The sequence below is a fragment of the Phragmites australis genome, chromosome 14, assembly GCF_958298935.1.
Source record: "Phragmites australis chromosome 14, lpPhrAust1.1, whole genome shotgun sequence".
Classification (NCBI taxonomy): domain Eukaryota; kingdom Viridiplantae; phylum Streptophyta; class Magnoliopsida; order Poales; family Poaceae; genus Phragmites; species Phragmites australis.
In genome coordinates this window covers 30,733,594-30,746,175 of record NC_084934.1, presented here as the reverse complement: position 1 = coordinate 30,746,175, position 12,582 = coordinate 30,733,594, and positions in this window count along the sequence as shown.

Genomic DNA, 12,582 nt, shown 5'->3' with positions numbered 1-12,582 from the left:
TTAATCGACTTATCATATTACCTTTCGGAAGATTGGGCAAATACGCATCAAGTGGTATCAGAGCCTCTGTTGCCTGTTAGGTAATCTCAGTTATCCCCTTTGTTTCGTCGTTTTTTATTACCTAGAGTCCAGAAAATTGCCCCACAAAAATATTTAGATCTTAGTTTTTTCGCTGTCCAAACCACTTTGTGCCTTCGTAATTTTGTTTTCAGTATTCGCATTGTTGAGTTTGAGTCCATCGTCAGTGTCTTTGTTGCTGGTCGAGTCATCGTGATCTAGTTTCTAGAGTCGAGTCTTGCTGTCTAGTCGCTTAAACAATCTACTCGAGTTCGATCACTAGTCGAGTTGACCATCAAGTCGTGTTCGACCACTAGTCGCTTTAACCATCTACTTGAGTTCTATCACTATTTGACTCGACCATCAAGTCATGTTCGACAACTAGTCACTTTAACCATATACTCAAGCTTTGCTAATCTGATTTCAATTATTGTCATTCCTTGCTACTAAATATTGCCTGTCCAAGCTACACCTTCTCTCGATCAGAACGGTTTCTCCCCTTGCATCTACCTCACTCGCACCTGATAAGGTTTCACAAACCAGTCACCGGTTGTGCCAACTACAGTGATTGGTAAGAATACTAGCAAGAGCGTGGTAAGATGCTTGAGAGTGAGTGATTCCACTTCAAACTCCACCACCTAGTAGTTGATAAGGATAAATTATCTTTTGTTGTTTTCTATCTTCGATTAACCATGGTAGGAGAAGCATCGGATGCACAAGAGTGTGTTTTGAGGGAAGAACTCACAATGGTGTTGAATGATCATCGACAAGCTATCAATGAAGACATTGATAAGAAGCTTGCGGAGACAAACACTACATTGCAATGACTTAATGATAGTATCGCCATACTCAATACACGTTTTGATCGAGTGGTTAATCAGCCACCAAACCAAGGATGTGTGGATCCTCATGGAGCAACTCATTAACAGGAGGCTGTCGATGATAATGAGATGAACTGTGATGCGTTTGATGCACAACCAAGGAACCAATTGAACTTCAACCATCAAGGTATGAGAGGTAACAATGTTCAGCAACATAATGCATGTGTTAATGATGATCCATTTGCTAATGTCAAGATTATCATACCATCTTTTGCGGGTGCTTATGATGCTGAAAGGTATCTAAATTGGGAGATGACGGTAGAACAGAAATTTAATGCTCATTTAGTTCCTGAAGTGCATAGAGTTAGACAAGCCACTGCTGAGTTCAAAGATTTTGCCATCTATTGGTGGACTAAAATATGCGAAGGAGGGTTAGAACCTACTACATGAGATGGTTTAAAGGTAGCTATGAGAAAAAGATTTGTTCCTCAAACACATGCACCTATTTGTAAAGATGAATATCGTTCTTGTGAGGAGCAACCCTTTGTTGTACCTCCTTATGTGTCTAACCTTTTGCAGGACAATGTGCATAATCAAGAGAACGAGGATGTGAAGGAAAGCATTAGTGCTTTAGAAGCAGAAAAGCACGTGAACATCGTTGCACAACAAGTGCTAAGCGCTCAAATGGAGAGAGCAGAACAAAATCAGCACCACAATTTATTTTAGACTCGGTTTGTGGTGATGGAGAGATGTTGCCGAGTCATCATTGATGGAGAGAGTTGCAAGAACCTTGCAAGCTTCGAGATGGTCGAGGAGCTTGGCTTGTCCACGCAGCCACACCCGCATCCTTACTACATCAAGTGGATCAATTCATGTGGTAAGTTAAAGGTAAATAAAATTGTTAGAGTGCAATTCTCGCTTGGTAATTATCATGGTAGTGCAGATTTTAATGTAGTGCTTATGCAAGCATGTGCTTTGTTGCTAGGTCAACCCTGGATATATGAAAATGGTGTTTTGCACCACATGAGAGATAATACATACAAGATCAAACATAAGGGTAGAAAATTTAAATCGACACCTATGACTCCTGCTGAAATTTTGAAAGATGAACTAAAAAGGGCAAAGATTAAACATAATGAGGCATCGATTCATAAGGAGAATATCCCTGATGTTGCAATTAAATCCGAGATGTTGCAAAAAGAGATGAAAACAAATGCATGCGATGATTTTTTTGCAAAGGACAAAATGAAGTTCAACCACCTTTTGCTTTGCCTCTTGTTGGAAATAATGTTTTGCAAAATGAACTACAAGAATCAAAGGAGGTCACCTTGCTGAAATTTTCATCTCCATGTGCTGAAAAAGAGATAGCTGAAAATGAGAGAAAAGAGCTTGAGCAAGAATCTGAAAATCAGCAAGTCTGTTTTATGTTTACCATTAAATCTAACTTTACTAAAATTGTTGATAATGAGCTGCCTTGCTATGCTTTGAAATGCAAAAAAATCCTTAGTTCCAACCGAGGATATTTCTAGTTCTTTGTCTCCTGCTATCACTAACCTTTTGCAGAATAAGAAAATCAACCAAGCAATGGATGAAGAGAAGAAGAAGTTGCTTGAGAGCCACACCACCACTGGAACATCTCCTCCCACAAAAAATGTGAACAAACCAGAGAAGGAAAATGAGAAGAATAGCAAGGAAAAAGAGGAGAAAGTTGCCGCACCATGCTTGTTATAACAAGGTACAAATGCTAATACACCTATATCAGCTAAGATAGAGAACAAAGGTAATAAAAAAGTGGTTACACTCACACAAGGTGAGGATTATTTTGATGTTATAAAATTGCCCGCTACTCATGCTATTGTAGAGCAACCATTAGTGGACCATATTGCTGATTTATCTTTATCACATGATAATTTGCTTGTTGTTCCTTATGATAAAGAAGAGTTTTGTGATAATGCTTCATTTATATCACAACCACAACTTGTGAATAAACGTGTTAATTTTGTTTTGCAAATGAGTACTTGTTCTAAAATTAAACATGTTCAATGCATTTCTAGTGAGCAAGAAGAGCTGAAATTGCTACCTTCTCTAAACACATTAGGTTATATTGAATTTGATGTTCTTTGTGATCTGAATAGCTTAGAGGAGAATTTAAAACTTAATTCTAATTTGTCATGCTTGTCACAAAATACTTTCTATGTTATCGGCAAATACAATGATAAATTAGAATATATGGTGCATCGAGTTTATATTTGTTCAAATATGAAATCTTCTGCTATTGTGCCTCAAAGTGAACATTTAGATGACTGCAGTTGCAATATAATGTCATGCCAAGTTTTTCTAGTCCTATTTGCAACCAACTGAGTAGTTCACAGGAATGAGAGTGTTGTTGGATGCTACCATGCACCACAACCATTGCTTCACCTTTCTTTATATAGAAGATACAAATTGATACTAGGTTGCCATGCAATGACACTTCTTTTAAAGAAGGGGAGCAAGAAAATATCACTTCTTTTAAAGAAGGGGAGAAACAAGTGATACATGCATACATTGTACCAATGATGTTTACTATGGCCAATGGTGATCAGGTGCAATCGTTTCAAAGAGAATTACAATTGTTTGATAAAGAACTTATGATATTGCATAACAAGAGTTCCTTGCCCATTTTGCTTTGTGTAGAAGTTTATAAACAAGACAATACTATACGCAAACCAAGGATGATTTGCTGTAAAGAAGGGGAGTATGATGAGCCCATAGCTCCCTCGGATACACACATGGTAAATTCGTTCCTTATTGTTGATATTTTCTTCATAGAGAATAAAATACTACTAAGTTTTGTCTTGTTTTATCGCTTAGGAACATGGAAGAAGCACCACAACCTTACTTGTACGTCACGCCTTGAAGGCCAAGTCTACTTGGACTCGAGGCTAAGCTCTAGTCGTGGTCGAAACCTGGTTGTGGTCGAGTCTCAGGATATAACGTTAGTAAAATGGGCATAACTCTCTCATACGAAGTCCGTTTTAGGCAATCTTGGACATTCCGGAAAGCTTACGACGAGCCCTTTCCAATGGATATGAGCTCGACCAAATATTCCTTATAGTTTAGTCAGAGTCAAAGAAATAAGGTGCTGCACCACTGTATCGAACCCTGTTGGGTCTTGTAATTGTGTCGGGGTCGGAGTCTAGGTTGTGTATGCCTCTTTCCATAGCTGCACAATCCTAGATCGACCTCCTCATATTCCCCCTATATATACACAGTAGCTGTCGTAGTTTAGACTAGGGTTTAACTTAGATTATTCTGTTTTAGACAGTTTCTCCGTTTATCGGTTTGTTGAACCCCAACTTGAGTACTTCATTGGTAATTAGAAATAAGCAGATTGCATCTACCTGTTCTTTCTTGTGTTCTTAATTTGCCTGCAGGAAAAGCCTTATTGGTGAGGTCAACCGCGCCTTAACACGGTTGATAACCACGGAGTAATGGTGTAGTGGTTAAGAGGGTTCTCGATCTGTTCTGTTTGCAGCCTTTGGATCATCAACGTCAAAGCTCCACCAATCGACTTATCATATTACCTTTCGGAAGATCGGGCAAACGCGCATCAAGTGGTATCGCGTTTGCCCGATCTTCCGAAAGGTAATATGATAAGTCGATTGGTGGAGCTTCGACGTGATGATCCAAAGGCTTCGAATAGAACAGATCGAGAACCCTTGCAACCAAATCATGAACCCAAAAGTCAACCCACGATGAGCCACGTCATCTGTTTGACTAGAGCCATTAGATCATATACAGTACTGATCTTGGAGCATACGATAGCAAAGGAGATGTGCTAGCGGCCGGGGTTGCCTGCCTTGGGTGAGCTCGGGTGGCCAAGACCAGGACACACGGGCTAAGAGCACGTGGGCCTTCAAAGCTTGGTCGAGGGTAGCAGAGCGGTAGCAGCATGTGGGCTGGCCGCGTGGGAGCGCACGGGTGGAGCGCTAGCAGTGGCAGGAGCAAATACGCGAGGCTTCCATTGCTTACGCGAGTTCTCTAGAAGAAGCAGTCGTCGCTATGGTGTTAGGTCGTCTCCAACGGAGATGGCATTTTTGCCGTATCCCTGTTCGGCCGTACGTTTGCTGATCACATGTGCCTACAAACAACTCCAACGGAATCGGCATTTTTGCTTTTCCCCGTGCTATAGGGAAGCGGGAGGAGGCATTGATCGGCAAGTTTGCTAATGAATACGGGAGCCATATCACTGTTCCCTGAGTATGCCTGTGGACCCGAGGGGAAGAGGAGAGTAATGAAAGGTAGGGAATATGGTAGCTATTGGAGATGAAAAAAATAGAAGATGTTGTAATAGTGTTATAGGGGATAGATTTTTAAGTATCTGTTAGAGATGGCCTTATGTGTCGCACAGCTACACTGGAGAAGAGGAAGCACGGTATATAGGATAAGGCAAGGCAGACAGCAGCATACGTAAGCTTTTGATATCGCAATCGGACGGGAAAAAAATCCTTCGTTCTTTCAATCGCCAAAAATATCCCGTGTTCTTTCAATCGCCGCATTCAATTGAGGTAAGATGACTGCGTTCTTTCAATCCTACCTCAGGATCTTTGTTTTCTTCCCTCTCTGTTCCTCCTCGTCGTGGCCTCCTGCGCACTGCCCAACCGCCGCCGGCAGCTCGGCTACGCCACTTCCAACTGCGGTGCCCTCTCTCTCTCCCGTAGCCATGAGCGTGTAGCCGCCCGCGCTACTCCCGCCTCGACTCGACTGCTTTCCATGCCATGTTGTGCCGCTGTGTTCTGCGCTCAGGCAGCACCACGCCACGCCGTCGAGACAACATACTAGAGTGATGGTGACACATACTGGGAGGATTCTTTGTAAAAGTTTTGTAGTGATCTCCTGGCAACACACCACTGGCACGTGTATAGTGCTTGGCCAGCATTGCAACATGGAGACTTTAGTCATCTGCTTGCAGGTGATGAAATCACGACTTGTGGGAAAGTTGTACAACCTCTGCAGATTGTAAAACTGTTATAACAGCCGTGCTCATGGTTATGAGAAACTTGGATCCTCACATGATTAGTGGGTTGTGGTTATGGATTGTGATTATGGGTTGTGGTTATGGATTTGGTTGCGGTTTTGGTTATAGTATAGGGCGTACTAGACGGTTATGGTATGCAAGGTGGGGAGCCTTGTATGCTGGATGTTGGACTGTATGAGTTACATTCATTTAATAATTTTTTAATGCTTTTGAGTCCAAATATTTTTTTATTACTCGTATTTACATAAATGTACCATGTGTTAGCATATTCTTGATATAAGCATGCATATCATTATCTTTCCCACACTTGCTGAGCGCGTCATGTGCTCACACTTGCTATTTTCCCTATGCCATGCGACATGTGTGCTGCTGCTCAGTGAGTGAAGATGTTGAAGACTATCAAGATGAGGTTGTGACGTTCTAGGCACGTGTCTCCCGGTCGGTTGCCTGCAGTGTTGTTGGACACCAATGCTTCTATTCCGCTGCAGATATCTTCATGGAAGACAATATATGTCAATTGCTGTAAGAGTTTAACGTTTATTTAATAAAAGTATTGCTTTTGCTAATTCACCTGTGACGTTCTTATGTGTGTTGAACATCCTGGGCAGACATAAGCCGCATCTAGTTTTGGCCGTTAAATCTAGGTGTGACAAAACCTCAATATGTGATATTTAGCGTGAAACTATGCTAGCTGAGCTACCTATTGAAACGTCATTGATAATATGGGACGAGACTATAATGACAAATAAAAAATGCTTTGAAGCACTAGACAGATCATTAAAGGATATAATGAGCCAGATAGATATAATAGTTAAAGATATACCATTTGGAGGCAAAGTTGTTGTACTCAGTGGAAACCCAAAACAAATACTCACTACTACAGAACTGGCCATATATGGCGGCCCATCACTGCCGGTTCCTAATGGGCTGGTAGTAATGGAGCATCACTGTCGGTTCATAAGCCGCGCGGGAAGAATCAACCATCGTGGCTTATGAACCGGCAGTGATAAGGGTCATCACTGCCGGTCGATGGATTGAACCGGCAGTGATGCCCTGCTCCCTCATCACTACCAGCTTAATCCACCGACCAACAGTGATAGCATAACATCACTGCTGGCTGATTAAATGAGCCGGCAGTGATGTCCCAGCAATATAAAAGTCGCCCTCTCCTTCCGCAAGCTCGAGCACAACAGAGAGGAGCTCTGTTCTTCCTCGGTGGCGGCCATTTTTGCTCACTAGGATCTTGGTGGCTTCAAAAATTTTAGGAATCCTCATGCCCTAGGTATTCCAAGGTGTGTAACTTCCTCTCTAATCTATTTCTATTTGAATTTTATTTGCTAAATTGCTCTAGATTTTGAAATGATAGAGATGAACATATGGCCATGATGTTTTGAGACAATGTAGATGCAATTATACCTCATTTATGATATGGAAGCTTCAATTCTAGTGGAAAGTGTATTTATTATTGATTAAATTAGCTATATGTATGAGCATATTTATTTTTTGTTTTTAATGATATAAAAAATTTAGCCATGATATTAAGGTATATAGCAAACTCCAATTATATTTTTTATATTTTAATTAATTAGCAAGCTCCAATATAGAAACTTTAGGTATGAGCATAATTATGGTTGATTTTTAGTGAATTAGAAAAATTAGCCATGATATTTAGGTATGTAGAAAACTCCAATTATATTTTTTCTATTTTAATTAATTAGCATGTTCCCAATATGGAAACTTTAGGTATGAGTGTATTTATTTTGATTTTTAATGAATTAGAAAATTTCGCCATAATATTTAGGTATATAGCAAGATACAATTATATTTATGTATGAGTGTATTTATTTTTCATATTTTCTTAATATGTCATATATAAGGTGTTGAATAATAAAGAAAATTTCTAGGGATGGCACCAACAAATACTCATTGGAAACGGACACGAAAACATGCAAAAGGCGGGTCCTCCAACCTGGGCCAATTGCTGGTAGGAGATGATGAGGTAATTTATTTGTTGGTGATCGCAAAATGTTCTAGATGTTATGAATTTGGATTTACAATAATGATATAATTGTAGATGGGCAGAAGATAGATGTACGATGCGAGCTGTGTGAGCGCAGAGTACAAGAATGGCGTGGATTGTTTCCTAGTACAAGCCGCGACGCACAACTCAAATAGACAGTCTCAATACATATGATCTCCATGCATCGATTGCGAGAACAAGAAGCAGTTCTCCACCACCCAGCAGATACATTCCCACTTGATGCCAAGGGGCTTTATGCCTAGCTATACTCGTTGGACTGAGCATGGTGAAGTTGAGATCGTATAGGAAGGGCAATGCATTGAAAGAGAAGACGAAGACATGTGCATCAATATGCCGGTCGATGAATACATCGATATGCCGCCTGCCGGAGATACGTTGGCCGATGATGATCTAGAGGAGATGTTGGCTGACGCCGACATTGATGATCTGAAGCAGATGTTGCGCAATGGGGAGGGGAACTTCACCAATGAAAGAGAGTTTCAAAAGTTCCATTGTAGGTTAGAGAACTTTAAAACACCGTTGTTCCCAGGCTGCGAGAAGGAGCACACAAAGTTGTGTACCGTGCTTTCACTGCTGCAATTGAAGGTAAGCAACGGGTGGTCTGATACAAGCTTCACAGAGTTGTTACTGTTCTTAAAGAAATTGCTTCCAAAGGAAAATGTGCTACCAGAAAATATGTACCAGGCCAAGCAGGTTGTATGCCCATTGTGGTTAGAAGTACAGAAAATACATGCATGCCCAAACGATTGCATGTTGTATCACGGAGAGCATGCAGACATGCAAGAGTGTCTCGTTTGTGGTGCAGCACAGTACAAGCATGATGGTGATGATATCGATGGTGAAGGAAAGAAGAAAAGGCGTCCCATGAAGGTGATGTGGTATTTTCCTATAGTCCGCCGTTTGGAGCATTTATTCGCAAACAAAAGGCATGCTGAACTGATGTGATGGCACGCCGATGAGCGTAAGGATGATGGAATGCTGAGACACCCCGCTGATTATACGCAGTGGAGAAACATCAATAGGAAATACAAGAAGCCCTTTGCAGAAGTTGTGAGGAATATAAGATTTGGGTTGAGTACGGATGGGATGAATCCATTCGGCAACATGAGCAGTAGTTATAGTACTTATCCTGTGACTCTATGTATCTACAATCTTCCTCCTTGGTTGTGTATGAAACGAAAGTACATTATGATGCCAGTGCTGATATCAGGGCTGAGGCAACCTAGCAACGATATCGATGTCTACCTGAAACCATTAATGGAAGATCTTGTAATACCATGGAACGATGGTGTGCAAGTATGGGATGCATACAAACGAGAAAACTTCACCCTACGCGCAATACTGTTCGTAACAATCCAAGATTGGCCAGCCCTTAACAACCTATCGGGCCAGACTGTCAAAGGCTATTGTGCATGCATGCATTGCTTGGATGAAATAGAGAGCTTGTTGTTGAAGAACATTTGAAAAATGGTGTACCTAGGTCATCGTAAATTTCTTCGCAAGGATCACCCATACCGCAGCAACAGGAGAGATTTTGATGGGAAAGTTGAGACTCGATCACCTCCTAAGCATCGCACTGGGAGACAGGTATGAGATGGTAATGGGACTTGGAGTTATCCTTGGAAAGGGACGCGGGAGTACACCAGTTCCGAAATCTAATCTTAGAGCTTCTATGTTCAAAAAGAAATCTATCTTTTACGACTTAGCATATTGGCCGGATTTGGTGGTTCGACACGCAATCGATGTCATGCACATTGAGAAGAACGTGTGTGATAGCTTGATTGGTACGTTACTAGACATACCTGGCAAAACAAAGGATGCACTCCAAGCACGGAAGGACCTAAAATGTTTGAAACTCAGACATGATCTATATCCCGAAGAGATGGAAGAAGGCAACAAATATCTTAGCCCTGTGAGGTACAATATGAGCAAGGCGGAGAAAATTGCAATGTGCAAGTACTTGCATGGAATCAAAGTTCCATCCGGTTACTCCAACATAAAGAGACTAGTAAACATGAAAGACTTGAAATTAACTGGTATAAAGTCTCATGATTGTCATGTGATGATGACATAGATGCTTCCAATTGCAATTAGAGGTATTCTGCCACCGAAGGTCCAAAACCCAATCATAAAGCTATGTCCATTCTTCAATGCGATATCACAGAAGGCCATCGATCCAACCAAGCTAGATAAGCTGCAGGAAGACGTGGTCGAGACTCTATTCCAGCTTGAGACGTTCCCTCCATCATTTCTTGGTCTCGTGTTTCTACATCAGATGTACCCTTTCGAGAGGTTCATGGGAGTTCTTAAGAAATATGTTTGTAACTAAAATAAGCCAGAAGGCTACATGGCCGAGGGCTGGGGAACCAAGGAGATCATTGATTTCTGCGTTGACTACATGAATCTCAAATCAATTGGTGTGCCTGTATCTCGCCATGAGGGGAGGCTACAGGGGAAAGGGACGATAGGTGCAAAAGCATTCCGTGCTAATGACCCTGTTTCATTCACGCAAGAACATTTTATAGTTCTGCAATAATTAGTTGTAGTGGACCCGTATGTCGAAGAACACCAGAAGATGCTACGCACTAGAAACCCAGGGAAGTCCGATGTTTGGATCGCGCAAGAGCACATAGATCATTTTGGCGCTTGGTTACGCAGACAGGTGATGCATAAGCAGATAGAGTGTGCTCAGTTGAATGTGTTGGTTCATAGACTGTCTACTACAATCCTCACATTCCAAGGATATGACATGAATGGCTATACATTTTATACAAGATCTCAAGATAATAAGAGCTCCAACAAAAATAGCGGTGTCCGTATAGATGCCTACGACTGCAATGGAAATAGGGAGACCTATTACGGATTCATAGAGGAGATCTGGGAGCCCGATTATGGAGTGTTAAAGGTTCCTCTTTTTCGGTGCCAATGGATCAGACTCCCAGGGGGTGTGAAGATCAGCAAATACGGTATGACTACAGTGGACCAAAAAATTGTTGGATACAGAGAAGAACCATTTGTACTTGCGAATGATGTTATACAGATCTTCTATGTTAAGGACCCGGACTCGACTAACAAGGAGGAGTGCCACGTGGTTCTTCAAGGAAAAAGAATTATCGAAGTGGAGAATGTTGTTAGCGAGGAAGACTACAATCAATTCGACGCTGTCGGTGACATGGGAACCGGGGGTTCCCGAGTCCCGAGGCCAGGACAGCACAGTGCCACGTGGCGCCATCCCTCGGGGACCATCTCCCCGAGGGCCCGAGAAGAGCCAGACCCGGGAGGGGGTGTTCGAGGCCAAGAATAGTTGGTCCCCGAGTACCCAGAGTTCCCCGAGAACCCGAGAAGAACCAAGTCCGGGAGGGGGTTCTCGGGGCCAAGAACAGTTGGTCCCTGAGTACCTAGAGTTCCCCGAGGACCCGAGAAGAACCAAGCCCGGGAGGGGGTGCTCGGGGCCAAGAATAGTTGGTCCTCAAGTACCCAGAGTTCCCCAAGGACCTGAGAAGACCCTTACCGGTGGACCCCGCAAGGGCTCCACGGTGAGGTGTCAATCGGTGGGAAGCCCGATGCTACATTTAAGGGAGAGCGTGGTCGGTCACATCCAACCACTCCCCCCCCCCCTCACGCCTGTCGTACTGAGTACGTCAGTCCCTGCCACCGCCTGGTAGGAAGGCGTGGGGACAATTAATGCGACGGGTCCCATCGCACATCACCCTACGGGGCCCATAAAGGAGGACGGCATGAAGATATCGTCGATGGGCTCGAGGCGTATCGCTTGTCGCCCTGCCGCGTCAAACAGTGTCAGACCCACTCTGATCGGACCAGCATGCGGGGATATTCAGGGGCTGGCCGGTGGACCCCCCTGCACCTGCTAAAGTTGGGGCGTAAAGACCGACGGGACCGTCCGAAGGGCGTATTTTCAACCCCTGTAACATAAAACTGTAGACCCATAATGGTTATTTTCCATTTATGGCTTACGGGAACTTGTGCCCCGATCTGGGTACGCCGAGCCTCCCCCCGGTAGGATAAAAGGGCCGACGAATCTCCCTATGTACGTCGTGATCATAATGAAGGGCGAATCATTAAGACAAAGTAGCTAAATTGTATTAATTACTATGTATGAATTTGTTTAGATGCAATTATATCTCACTTTTGTTATGGAAGCTTCAATTTTTAGTGTATGATGGAAGATATATTTATTATTGACCATATTGATTTTTGATTTTAGTATATAAAAAATTAATTTTGGTATATAGCAAGTTCAAATTTAAATAAATATGTATTAGGTCTGCTAGGTCAACTTAATGTTAATAAATATAGATAGTACAAACTTAATCAAAATCAGTCTTACTTGGTGTAGGGCTTGGGTTCGAGTCTCTGTGCGCGCGCGAAGCTAAAACAAATTTTTTGCACCCCGCAGTACCAGCAATGAAAGGGGTTTCACTGCCGATGGATATATTGGGTCGGCAGTGAAACTACTTTCACTGTTAGTGTACTTATTGAGCTGGCAGTGAAAGTAGTTTCACTGCCTGTTGTCCTAGTGAGCTGGCAATGAAGGTACCATTTCACTGCCGTTAGTCATATTGAACTGACAGTGAAAGTCCTCACCTATAAAATAGTGCGACGCCCTGCGCCCTTTGACACTT